The sequence below is a fragment of the Oncorhynchus keta genome, chromosome 5 (genome assembly GCF_023373465.1).
Source record: "Oncorhynchus keta strain PuntledgeMale-10-30-2019 chromosome 5, Oket_V2, whole genome shotgun sequence".
NCBI lineage: Eukaryota > Metazoa > Chordata > Actinopteri > Salmoniformes > Salmonidae > Oncorhynchus > Oncorhynchus keta.
Window position 1 is genome coordinate 23753919 of NC_068425.1, and position 14308 is coordinate 23768226.

Genomic DNA, 14308 nt, shown 5'->3' on the forward strand with positions numbered 1-14308 from the left:
TCACTGTTGTCGAATCGCTGTCACCATCAACATTTTAGTGCCTGTCTCCATCTCTCTCTAGGTCACTCTCTTTCTGCTCTCTCTCTCTCTCTCTCTCTCTCTCTCTCTCTCTCTCTCTCCTCCCTCCGATTTTTCTCTCCTCATGTGTTGCTGCTGTGTCCAGTGGCTGTGGAAATACTGCATTGACCTCTCAGTTTGATGAAAGATTAACCTGCTACACTGACACATATTAACCCTTTGATCTCGGTTCTCTGTCTGCCTCGCAGGAGATCACTGTCGCTTCAATCGTTCCCCTGTTTTCTCACTTTCTCTCAATTCAAATCTTAGCCAAGAGAGTAGCCATGGTTACCTATTCACCACACTCTGCCCCTTTCTCCCTCTTCAGCTGTATCCCACCCTTTCCACATGTCCCTCCCTTCTGCCACTCATTAAAAAGCAACATTTTTTGAAGGTATACACAGGCACACCCATAATCACATATTCAGAAAGAAAGAAAGATACTAATGCAGTGAGAGAGAACTAAAGACCCTGTGGGTTGTGTCATCTTCCTGTAGGCAGGCAGCCAGCCAGCCAGCCAGCCAGCCAGACAGACAGACAGACAGACAGACAGACAGACAGACAGACAGACAGACAGACAGACAGACAGACATCTCCAGTGGTGCTCTGCCATCCTAACAGTTTGGAACTGGGAGCCAGCCATCAATAATGAGTGTGCAGACACCACGATGTCAGCTCAGTAGACAGAGCCCAGGCACCCAGTAGACAGACAGAGCTCCTATCTATTCTACTATCTGTATGTAGAGACCCCTGACCTATCTGATCAGACTGACACCTAGGGCTCCGTTCAGTCCCGATCACTGAAGCGTTACAGATTGCGCCATAGGAATGTTAAGGCCATTTTGATTGAGCCGACACATGCAGCGTTTACCATGAATGCAGTCTCCGTTAACGCGGGAACATTGCCTTTACATTTCAATCACGCTGTAACGCTGTCCGCGATATAGATTGAGTCCTTGGCCAGGGTTAGAACATAACACCCAAGATGATGCCAGATATTATTCTTGACCTCTTCTTCTTGACCTCTCCTGTTACCAACAATAAGTTCATTGACAATGTTTACAAACTCTTTTTCAAGAGCTCGAGTGTCATGAAACTGTTGAAAGTTACTGCAGAGAGGTCTATCATTTCCCCGCCCACCCGCCTAACTTCCACAGTGAGCCCGCTCTCTGTTATCATGCGATCTACACTGAACATCTCACAGCGGAGATGAGATATGATAAATCAGCACTAATATGATTACCCCGTGTGTCTGCTGGTTAACATTGGCTGTTTTTTTTAACTTTCTGCACTACAAGAGTCCCCAGCCTACAATCTCTCTCTGTTTATCCCTTCTAGTGGAAAAGCAGCTCATGCAGGATAATACTCAGAAGCCAACCCCAAAATAAAACCATGCCACCAAAGAAAAACTAAATCCCTTTATACAGTATTTATTTGAAACAACTATGTAGAGAACATTTCAAATGCGGTAACTTTAAGCTACTGATTTGTTGGCAGATATTAGCAGCAGTCTTCTTGTTTTGTCTCTACAGTAGTTCTCAGCCATAGAGGTGCTTGGTTCACGTTATTCTACATATTAAACTTCTGTGTAATCCAATAGTCTACACACAATCTAGCCTAAAATGTTGGGCTGATGTACTCATCCTACTTCATTTTACTCTCACATTCAGAGCCACTTGTAAATGTTTAAAGCATTTGAATAACAGCCAAGTGAAATTTACTCTGGGACCAAAGACCAGGAGCTTTTACATAAATGAAAAGGAGAATACTGCATCATGACACAGTCCCCGATTTAATGGAAAACAAAAAAATGGTTTTATTCTGCAGGAGGAACACAGTCAAACACAGACTAGTGGAGGGAAACCAACGGAAAACACACACACACACACACACACAGTCTGTGTGACTGATACCCTGATACACCTCCACCCTACCCTGAAACATCTCCTCCCTACCCTGATACACCTCCTCCCTACCCTGATACACCTCCACCCCTACCCTGATACACCTCCACCCTACCCTGAAACATCTCCTCCCTACCCTGATACACCTCCTCCCTACCCTGATACACCTCCACCCCTACCCTGATACACCTCCTCCGTACCCTGATACACCTCCACCCCTACCCTGATACACCTCCACCCCTACCCTGATACACCTCCTCCCTACCCTGATACACCTCCTCCCTACCCTGATACATCTCCTCCCTATCCTGATACACCTCCATCCCTACCCTGATACACCTCCTCCCTACCCTGATACACCTCCCCCTACCCTGATACACCTCCCCCTACCCTGATACACCTCCTCCCTACCCTGATACATCTCCTCCCTATCCTGATACACCTCCACCCCTACCCTGATACACCTCCCCCCTACCCTTATACACCTCCACCCCTACCCTGATACACCTCCACCCCTACCCTGATACACCTCCTCCCTACCCTGATACACCTACACCCCAACCCTGATACACCTCCACCCCTACCCTACCCTGATACACCTCCTCCCTACCCTGATACACCTCCACCCTTGTTGTTAAATGACAGCTGACATCACATGCCCACACACGCACACGCACACACACACACATACACACACACACAATTCAGGGTGTGCTATAAGCAGCGTGAATAACAGTGTGCTAACTTCCTGCTTTGAGTTGGCTCAGTAATACCTGATTTATGTGGATCTCAGGGGAGGAAGCCCCCAGGTTATTGAAATATTGTGCACAGGGTTCGAGTGGGGATGTTAGTACAAATAAATCAATGGTGGCAGTCAATACCCTACCTGGTCTAAAGGCACAGGAGGTCAGCTACCAGATTCAGCTGAAAACACTACTATTGTGCTGCATATTGATTTCAACCATCATCGCGCATTTTTTACACACACAGGTTTCTATAAAGAACCTTTTTGTATGTCAGAGGCAACATCTGTTTTTGATGGTTGGTAATCCATATTTATGCAAATGATGATACAACATAATGTATCATAAGTCATTGAATAAATATTGCAGAGTTCTCCATTTATAAATGACGAGACAAACCTTAACACCTTCAAAATAGCTGGGATAAATTGTAAAGCAAGACTTTATTTGTTGAGACTTAGCACTACACATTCACTGGACTCTACACACACACACACATTCACTCTATACGTAGACAGATCAAGCAGTCTCTCTCAATGCACACAGTCTGTGGGCTTCATTTGAATTCAGGATGCAAAGTGAAGGCCTGATCTATTCAGAATTGCTCATACAGGACAAAGAGAGAGAGAGAGAGAGAGAGAGAGAGAGAGAGAGAGAGAGAGAGAGAGAGAGAGAGAGAGAGAGAGAGAGAGAGACAGCCCTCCTCTCCTTCAGAGAGAGGGCCATGAGCAGCAGATTAAAAGTCAGTGTGTTCATCACCCTTCTAAAGCACTCCCATTAGCACACATTACATTACCTTCCCCACATGTTCAAATCCCTCACTGCAAGCTTCATTGCATGCCGGGATGACAGACCTTTCAATGTTAACATCTTACCTCTTAACATTGTCATGCCCTGACCTTAGATATCTCTGTTTTTCTATATATTTTGGTTCAGTCAGGGTGTGACTAGGGTGGGTACTCTACTTTTTGTATGTCTAGGGGTTTTTGTATGTCTTTGTTGGCCTGATATGGTTCCCAATCAGAGACAGCTGTTTGTTGTCTCTGATTGGGGATCATATTTAGGTAGCCATTTTCCTCATTTGTGTTGTGGGATCTTGACTATGTTGAGTTGCCTGTCTGCACTAAGTTGTATAGCTTCACGTTTCGTTCGTTGGTTTTATTGTTTTTTGTTAAGTATTTCATTCATTAAAAGAGAATGTACGCATACTACGCTGCGCCTTGGTCTCACTCATACGACGATCGTGACAAACATTCACTAGATGCCTTCAAAAAGTATTCATACCCCTTATTTTTCTTCCACATTCTGTTTGTTGTGTTACTGCCTGAATTCAAACATTCACCTACACATACTAATCCATAATGACAAAGTGAAAACATGTTTTTAGACATTTTTGCAAATGTATTGAAAATGAAATGAAAAATTTACAAAAGTGTTCATACCCCTGAGTCAATGTAGAAGTACCTTTGGCAATTAAAGTTTCAAGTCATCTTGGGTATGTCTGTCTCAGCTTTGAGTCATCTTGGGTATGTCTGTCTCAGCTTTGAGTCATCTTGGGTATGTCTGTCTCAGCTTTGAATCATCTTGGGTATGTCTGTCTCAGCTTTGAGTCATCTTCGGTATGTCTGTATCAGCTTTGAATCATCTTGGGTATGTCTGTCTCAGCTTTGAGTCATCTTGGGTATGTCTGTATCAGCTTTGAGTCATCTTGGGTATGTCTGTATCAGCTTTGAGTCATCTTGGGTATGTCTGTCTCAGCTTTGAGTCATCTTGGGTATGTCTGTATCAGCTTTGAGTCATCTTGGGTATGTCTGTATCAGTTTTGAGTCATCTTGGGTATGTCTGTATCAGCTTTGAGTCATCTGGATTTGGGGATTTTCTCCCATTCTTCCTTGCAGATGTCTTTCCACAGATTTTCAATGGGATTCAAGGCTGGATATCAGCTGGGCCACTCAAGGACTTTCAGATTCTTGTTCTGAAGCCATTCCAGCGTTGCTTTGGCTGTATGGGGTCCTTCTCCTGTTGGAACATACATCTTTGCCCCAGTCTATGGTTTTAGGCTGGGTTTCTGTACAGCACTTTGAGATATCAGCTGATGTACGAAGGGCTATATAAATACATTTGATTTGATTTGATATGGTCGTTTGCACTCTGAAGCACACTAGAAATTGTTTTATACCCTTCCCCAGATATATACCTCATCACAATTCTATTTTGGAGAAGTATGGACAGTTCCTTGGACTTCATGGTGTTAAGGATTGGCCTGAATTTGGCTTCATTCATTTCCCCCTCTTTCCTTACCAGTCTCCCTGGCGATGAAAAGCATTCCCATAGCATGATGCTGCCACCACCATGCTTCAAGGTAGGAATGGTGTTATATGAGCAATGCCTGGGTTTCTCCAGACATAGCGCTTTGCATTCAGGCCGAAGAGTTACGTTTTTCTCTTATTAGACCACACAATCTTTTGCCTTATGCTATCAGTGTTTCACGTGCCTTTTTGCAAATCCAGGCATGCTGTCATGTGCCTTTCTCTCAGAAGTGGCTTCCGTCTGGACACTCTCCCATAAAGCCCAGATTGGTGAAATGCTGTAAAGACTGTTGTCCTTCTGGCAGGTTCTGCCATCTCAGCCAAGGAACTCTGTAGTTTTGTCAGAGAGCTCCTTCTGGTCGGGTTGCTCAGTTTGGTCAGACGGCCAGCTATAAGAAGTCCCCCCCACCCGCCCAATGATGGAGACCACTGTGCTCCTGGAAACTTTCAACACTCTACAAATTGTGGTATACCCTTCCCCAGGTATGTGCCTCATCACAATCTTGGAGATGTACAGACAGTTTCTTGAACTTTATGGTATATATTCTGCTCTGACATGCACTGTCAACTATGGGACCTTAGAGAGGTGTGTTTCTTCATAAATCATGTCCAAACAATTGAATTGGCCACAGGTGGACTCCAAGTTGTCGTGACATCTCAAGGATGATCAAAGGACATTGAACTCAATTTGGAGTGTCATAGCAAAGGGATGTGAATGCTTGAAATGAGATATTTCGGTATTTCATTTTCAATAAATTTGCTTACATTTCTAAAAACATGTTTTCATTTTGTCATTATGGGGTATTGTGTGTAGATGGATGAGAAATAAATCTATTTAATCCATTTAGAATTCAGGCTGTAACACAACAAAATGTGGAATAAATCAAGAGCTATGAATACTTTCTGAAGGCACTGTAGGTGAACCAACGTTCCTCTTCAAATGATCACTGTCCCCTCTGTTCCGGAGCCTTAGTTGCGAGATGCCGATTTTGTGAACAATTAATCCATATTTAAGGGTGTTAAGCATGTTGATACACTCAATTCCTGTGCACTGAGGGGGAAGCCGGAGTCAGCCGTTAATCACAATGTCTCTCAGCCATTTACAGAGCCATGTAAACGTCACCCTTTCACTGGCTCTGTTCAAAGCCCCTCCGCACACAGCAGAGCTCAGCACTGCTTGTTGCTCCAAGCTATTTTTGTGAGAACTTGCTTCAGCATTTTTTCCGTCAAACCTTGTTTTTCAAGTGGCCTTTTCCACTGCAGGGGAAAAGCACGCGAGCATGGGTGTAGGATTGTTTTTGTGGGGTTAAACTATCATGTGTTTTACAGAATGCATAGAATGTGTTTGTGCATTTATCCTCACTTGTTCTGTGTGTGTCAGATTCTGTGTGTGTAACATTCTGTGTGTCTACAGTGCTATATGTGCATTTTTAAATGTATATCCTTATGTGTGACGGCATAGTGTGTGTGTTTGGGAGTGTGTGGCATGTGAATGTTTGTGTATGTGTCATAACACATTTCATATGTGTGTGCGTTAAGATCCTACAGTGCTGTGTGAGATTGTGTGCATTTTTGGCGAATAAGCATAGTGTGTGTGTGTATTTGTGTATGTGTGTATATGTTTTGTGTGATAAGTAACACTCCTCCATCCATCCAGACCTTGCCCCAGCATGCTCTATGACTGACACACTGACTAATACACAGACAGATAAACACCCTCACTGACAAACACGATAAGGATTCGCCTAGGAAACACTGACACAGACTGACTGATGGACGTCTCCATGGAGACCAGTCACTAAGACTGACACCATGTCAGTCTTTATCACAGCAGAGTGCCGTGCCAACCAAATCATTACGAGAGTTAGAGACAGATACAGAGAGAGAGAGATGGAGGGATAGATGGATGAATTGAGGGACAGTGAGAGAGAGAAACATGGAAAACATACTTTATATGGAGTGAAAAGGGTATTGGCTGAGAATATGGAGGAGTAAACAGGAAAGAAACAAGCTTGTAATACCTGACAGCAGGGCACCTCTTTATCACAGGACACGTCCCTGTCATCCCTTCCTTCTGCTTTACTGTTCTATCATGGCTTCTTGATCTCACTTAGTTTTACTCCATCCACTCCCTCTATCATCCCTCTTCTTTTCCTCTGATCTTTCAATCCTCTCTTCGTATAATGCTTGTGTCTCTCTCTCCTCACCCCTTTCAGTCCGACTGCTCTTTCCACACCTCTCCTCTCTCCTCCGCTGGTTTCTACACCATTCCCCTCTCCACGATCTCTCTCCACCCCTCTCTCCCACGCTGTGCGAAATAGAAGCGCTCGCGCAGACTCGGGTTGCCATAGTAACCTGCTCACTCACCATCTTGCGTGTCTCCGTCACATCAGCAGCAGGGGTGTCCGTCGCCTGGCTCTGCAGTTCCCAACACGGGGCAGCTCCATCACTCCACACTGAGGACTGGGGCCTGGCCTGGGGGCTGGGGCTCTCACTCACTGGTGCTGCTGCACCCAGTAAATAAACTAGGAGAGAAAAAAATGCAAGAGTAGCAAAATATATAAATAAATGAGTACAACTGAGTCAACAGTCTCCATATAACCCCATCCAGCAGACCTCTGAGAAGAGATAAAATAATAAAGGCGTGTGTGTTGTTCACCATGGCACTCAGAATAATCATCCTTCCTAACCATGGGGCAGAATCAGTGATTTATCGCAGTAATCATGTATGACGTCACTAACTGCAGCCTGCCTGCTCCTCTCTGGCCTTCAGAGAGCTCTACTAGGAGACACTGGGGGCTGCTCTCCCCCACTGTCACATTCTCCCTGTGACATCACCAGCCTGCCTGCTCCTCTCTGGCCTTCAGCGAGCTCTACTAGGAGACACTGGGGGCTGCTCTCCCCCACTGTCACATTCTCCCTGTGACATCACCAGCCTGCCTGCTCCTCTCTGGCCTTCAGAGAGCTCTACTAGGAGACACTGGGGGCTGCTCTCCCCCACTGTCACATTCTCCCTGTGACATCACCAGCCTGCCTGCTCCTCTCTGGCCTTCAGAGAGCTCTACTAGGAGACACTGGGGGCTGCTCTCCCCCACTGTCACATTCTCCCTGTGACATCACCAGCCTGGATGTGTAGCCCTCTGCCTGTGTCCTTCTCAGTCATGTTCCCACTCAGCTTGTTGAGCATTGTTGGAGTGACCTCATCAAACAGTGACCTCATCAAACAGTGACCTCATCAAACAGTGACCTTACCAAACGGTCAACCAAAAATACCACTTGGTAAAATACCACACATTTTAGTCATTTAGCAGATTCTCTTATCCAGAGCAATTAGGGTTAAGTGCCTTGCTCAAGAGCACATCAACAGATTTTTCAACTAGTTGGCTCAGGGATTCGAATCAGCAACCTTTCGGTTACTGGCCCAATGCTGTTAACCGTTAGGCTACCTGCCACTCCATGATGCTTTGTGGTCATCATAATCATGTCAAGATCATTGCAATGTCTAGTTGCTGCATTACTACCATTATCATCATCACCATTACACTGTAATAAACATCATCCTCATAGGCATGCAGGCGCTAACTGTAGTGCTCTCTGATCACACACAGCCAGTCAAGCAGACAGAGGAAAAGCCCCTAGCCTCAGTTTGTCTGACTTTGCATGGCTGTATTGAGCTCTTATGTTGCCACTGACCCGAAAAAAAACTCCCTCAAGATATTGTGCCTTGATGCAGCCAAGCTGCCATGGCTCCAAAGAAGAGAGGTCACTGAAAGCTTGACCGCTTTCATTACCCATCACATTTACTAACACGTGATCTAACCAAAGTCCCCCATCTTACTACCATCACCCAACCGGCTTAGCCAATATACGACCAAACCATATAAAACTGACCTCTTTCATTACCCAACCAATTTTTAATAACACGATCCAACCGTAACCCTCACGCTTCCAGTCACCCATGTGACACATGAGTGAGCAGCAGCATGATCGCGTTCCATTATGCGACCGGCTTTACTAACACATGGTCGAACCTTATAGTATAGCCGACCACTCTCACTCCCATGGAGCACATGAAGGAAAACCATCTATGGCCCCCAATTCCTACCCAGCAATCCCTACCCACCAGTCCTGACCCAGCGGTCCCAACCCAGCGGTCCCTACCCAGCGGTCCCTACCCAGCGGCCCCTACCCAGCGGTCCCTACCCAGCGGCCCCTACCCAGCGGTCCCTACCCAGCGGCCCCTACCCAGCGGTCCCTACCCAGCGGTCCCTACCCAGCGGTCCCTACCCAGCGGTCCCCTACCCAGCGGCCCCTACCCAGCGGTCCCTACCCAGCGGTCCCTACCCAGCGGTCCCTACCCAGCGGTCCCTACCCAGCGGTCCCTACCCAGCGGTCCCTACCCAGCGGCCCCTACCCAGCGGTCCCTACCCAGCGGTCCCTACCCAGCGGTCCCTACCCAGCGGTCCCTACCCAGCGGTCCCTACCCAGCGGTCCCTACCCAGCGGTCCCTACCCAGCGGCCCCTACCCAGCGGTCCCTACCCAGCGTTCCTACTCAGCGGTCCCTACCCAGTGTTCCTACTCAGCGGTCCCTACCCAGCTGTTCCTACTCAGCGGTCCCTACCCAGCGGTCCCTACCCAGCTGTTCCTACTCAGCTGTCCCTACCCAGCGTTCCTACTCAGCGGTCCCTACCCAGCTGTTCCTACTCAGCGGTCCCTACCCAGCAATCCCTACCCACCAGTCCTGACCCAGCGGTCCCAACCCAGCGGTCCCTACCCAGCGGTCCCTACCCAGCGGTCCCAACCCAGCGGTCCCTACCCAGCTGTTCCTACCCAGCGTTCCCTACCCAGCTGTTCCTACCCAGCGTTCCCTACCCAGCGGTCCCTACCCAGCTGTTCCTACCCAGCGTTCCCTACCCAGCTGTTCCTACCCAGCGGTCCCTACCCAGCTGTTCCTACCCAGCGTTCCCTACCCAGCTGTTCCTACCCAGCGTTCCCTACCCAGCTGTTCCTACCCAGCTGTTCCTACCCAGCTGTTCCTACCCAGCGGTCCCTACCCAGCTGTTCCTACCCAGCGTTCCCTACCCAGCTGTTCCTACCCAGCGTTCCCTACCCAGCTGTTCCTACTCAGCAGTCCCTACCCGGCGGTCCCTACCCAGTGGTCACAACCCAGCGGTCCTTACCCAGCGGTCCCAATCTAGCGGTCCCTACCCAGCGGTCCCAACCCAGCTGTTCCTACTCAGCGGTCCCTACCCGGCGGTCCCTACCCAGCTGTTCCTACCCAGCGGTCCCAACCCAGCTGTTCCTACTCAGCGGTCCCTACCCGGCGGTCCCTACCCAGCTGTTCCTACCCAGCGTTCCCTACCCAGCTGTTCCTACCCAGCGTTCCCTACCCAGCTGTTCCTACTCAGCGGTCCCTACCCGGCGGTCCCTACCCAGTGGTCCCAACCCAGCGGTCCTTACCCAGCGGTCCCAATCTAGCGGTCCCTACCCAGCGGTCCCAACCCAGCTGTTCCTACTCAGCGGTCCCTACCCGGCGGTCCCTACCCAGCTGTTCCTACCCAGCGTTCCCTACCCAGCTGTTCCTACTCAGCGGTCCCTACCCGGCGGTCCCTACCCAGCGGCCCCTACCCAGCGGTCCCTACCCAGCGGTCCCTACCCAGCGGTCCCTACCCAGCGGTCCCTACCCAGCGGCCCCTACCCAGCGGTCCCTACCCAGCGGTCCCTACCCAGCGGCCCCTACCCAGCGGTCCCTACCCAGCGGTCCCTACCCAGCGGTCCCTACCCAGCGGTCCCTACCCAGCGGCCCCTACCCAGCGGTCCCTACCCAGCGGCCCCTACCCAGCGGTCCCTACCCAGTGGTCCCTACCCAGCGGTCCCTACCCAGTGGTCCCTACTCAGCGGTCCCTACCCAGTGGTCCCTACCCAGTGGTCCCTACCCAGCGGTCCCTACTCAGCGGTCCCTACCCAGCGGCCCCTACCCAGCGGTCCCTACCCAGTGGTCCCTACCCAGCGGTCCCTACCCAGCGGTCCCTACCCAGCGGCCCCTACCCAGCGGTCCCTACCCAGCGGTCCCTACCCAGTGGTCCCTACCCAGCGGTCCCTACCCAGCGGTCCCTACCCAGCTGTTCCTACTCAGCTGTCCCTACCCAGCGTTCCTACTCAGCGGTCCCTACCCAGCTGTTCCTACGCAGCGGTCCCTACCCAGCGGTCCCTACCCAGCTGTTCCTACTCAGCTGTCCCTACCCAGCGTTCCTACTCAGCGGTCCCTACCCAGCTGTTCCTGGTCCCACCAGCGGTCCCTACCCAGCAATCCCTACCCACCAGTCCTGACCCAGCGGTCCCAACCCAGCGGTCCCTACCCAGCGGTCCCTCCCTACCCAGCGGTCCCAACCCAGCGGTCCCTACCCAGCTGTTCCTACCCAGCGTTCCCTACCCAGCTGTTCCTGGTCCCAGCGTTCCCTACCCAGCGGTCCCTACCCAGCTGTTCCTACCCAGCGTTCCCTACCCAGCTGTTCCTACCCAGCGGTCCCTACCCAGCTGTTCCTACCCAGCGTTCCCTACCCAGCTGTTCCTACCCAGCGTTCCCTACCCAGCTGTTCCTACCCAGCTGTTCCTACCTAGCTGTTCCTACCCAGCGGTCCCTACCCAGCTGTTCCTACCCAGCGTTCCCTACCCAGCTGTTCCTACCCAGCGTTCCCTACCCAGCTGTTCCTACCCAGCTGTTCCTACCCAGCTGTTCCTACCCGGCGGTCCCTACCCAGCTGTTCCTACCCAGCGTTCCCTACCCAGCTGTTCCTACTCAGCGGTCCCTACCCGGCGGTCCCTACCCAGCGGCCCCTACCCAGCGGTCCCTACCCAGCGGTCCCTACCCAGCGGTCCCTACCCAGCGGTCCCTACCCAGTGGTCCCTACCCAGCGGTCCCTACCCAGCGGTCCCTACCCAGTGGTCCCTACTCAGCGGTCCCTACCCAGTGGTCCCTACCCAGCGGTCCCTACCCAGCGGTCCCTACCCAGCGGCCCCTACCCAGCGGTCCCTACCCAGCGGTCCCTACCCAGCTGTTCTTACTCAGCGGTCCCTACCCAGTGGTCCCTACTCAGCGGTCCCTACCCAGTGGTCCCTACCCAGCGGTCCCTACCCAGCTGTTCTTACTCAGCGGTCCCTACCCAGCGGTCCCTACCCAGCGGTCCCTACCCAGTGGTCCCTACCCAGCGGTCCCTACCCAGCGGCCCCTCCCAACCCAGCGGCCCCTACCCAGCGGCCCCTACCCAGCGTTCCCTACCCAGCCCAGCGGTCCCTACCCAGCGGTCCCTACCCAGCGGTCCCTCCTTACCCAGCGGTCCCTACCCAGCGGTCCCTACCCAGCGGTCCCTAGCCCAGTGGTCCCTACCCAGCGGTCCCTACCCAGTCCCCTACCCAGCGGTCCCTACCCAGCGGTCCCTAGTGGTCCCTACCCAGCGGTCCCTACCCAGTGGTCCCTACCCAGCGGTCCCTACCCAGCGGTCCCTACCCAGCGTTCCCCCTACCCAGCGGTCCCTACCCAGCGGTCCCTACCCAGCGGTCCCTACTACCCAGCGGTCCCTACCCAGCGGTCCCTACCCAGCGGTCCCTACCCAGCGGTCCCTACCCAGTGGTCCCTACTCAGCGGTCCCTACCCAGTGGTCCCTACCCAGTGGTCCCTACCCAGCGGTCCCTACCCAGCTGTTCTTACTCAGCGGTCCCTACCCAGTGGTCCCTACCCAGTGGTCCCTACCCAGCGGTTCTTACTCCTAGCGGTCCCTACCCAGTGGTCCCTACCCAGTGGTCCCTACCCAGCGGTCCCTACCCAGCTGTTCTTACTCAGCGGTCCCTACCCAGTGGTCCCTACCCAGCGGTCCCTACCCAGCTGTTCTTACTCAGCGGTCCCTACCCAGCGGTCCCTACTCAGCGTTCCCTACCCAGCTGTTCTTACTCAGCGGTCCCTACCCAGTGGTCCCTACCCAGTGGTCCCTACCCAGCGGTCCCTACCCAGCTGTTCTTACTCAGCGGTCCCTACCCAGTGGTCCCTACCCAGCGGTCCCTACCCAGCTGTTCTTACTCAGCGGTCCCTACCCAGCGTTCCCTACCCAGCGGTCCCTACCCAGCTGTTCTTACTCAGCGGTCCCTACCCAGCGGTCCCTACCCAGCGGTCCCTACTCAGCGGTCCCTACCCAGTGGTCCCTACTCAGCGGCCCCTACCCAGCGGTCCCTACCCAGCGGCCCCTACCCAGCGCTACCCAACGGTCCCTACCCAGCGGTCCCTACCCAGCGGTCCCTACCCAGCGGTCCCTACCCAGCGGCCCCTACCCAGCGGTCCCTACCCAGCAATCCCTACCCAGCGGCCCCTACCCAGCGGTCCCTACCCAGCGGTCCCTACCCAGCGGTCCCTACCCAGCGGTCTAGTAGAGCCGACCATTGTCACTCCCACAGTACCTTTCATTAACACAAGAAGGTAACCCATCTATGGCTCCCAGTCTCTACCCAGACGTCCCTGCTGTAAGGGACATAGACATGAGCACACCCCCCCCCCCAGGGGAAATTCCACTATTTCTAATGATGTCAACTCAATGGATTATGGTATTAATTTGATATCATTAACCATTGTCATTCTCCCCAACTATTATTCAATTATTAATGCCAGTCATCATGGCCCCAGAAGGGCCGACACCCAGGCCTAGGCTGGACACTCAATCAAACCAATCACAGCTAATTATATCTGCTCTGTCATCAGTGGCAGGCAGCTTAGCAGCTCTGCTGAGAATGGGTCAGTCAGTGCTCATGCAATATCCAGACTCTGGTTATTAAGGTTGAAGTGATGCCAGATCATGCAAAAGGAAACCTAGATCTTTGTTCTTCCCTCCTGTGGTTAGGACAATGTATAGGCACATGTGTGGACAAACGCTGATATGTGTGACATGATAACAGAGGCTGTAATGCCATGCGGTTCATCACACTGCATTATTCAGGGACAGCCCTAGGTTGTTCCCACAAATTCAGCCTATCATAGCTGATCAGCAAGTCTCTCCAGCATGCTAGCAGTCAACTTCAACCTCCATCCTGTCGACACCAGCAAGTTGGGCTGCTATCAATCAATGACAATCCCAGCCTACATAGAGATCAGCCAACTTCTTGCCCTATTGAGAATAGTGCCAGTCTCATCTATATCCCCCTCTCTCTCACACACACACAACCACATCCACCCACACACATACACACAACCAAATGTATACAGTAAAATACACACATCTTACTGTGGTATTGTCTCTCTAACATAACATT

The 14308-nt window shown here is 51.6% G+C and overlaps 1 protein-coding gene across 2 annotated transcripts in view; it reads right to left on the reverse strand.

Moving 5' to 3' along the window:
• The window catches only part of LOC127905968 (leucine-rich repeat-containing protein 4B-like), a 41870-nt gene that overhangs the window by 21287 nt on the left and 6275 nt on the right, over positions 1-14308 (reverse strand). The window contains exon 2 of one of the 2 annotated variants that reach the window (XM_052519162.1): positions 7381-7538. The gene's annotated coding sequence lies outside the window, so the exon portion shown is untranslated. Of the gene's footprint in view, positions 1-7034; positions 7249-7380; positions 7539-14308 lie in introns of those variants that run through there. The other variant, XM_052519163.1, reaches the window with a different exon arrangement.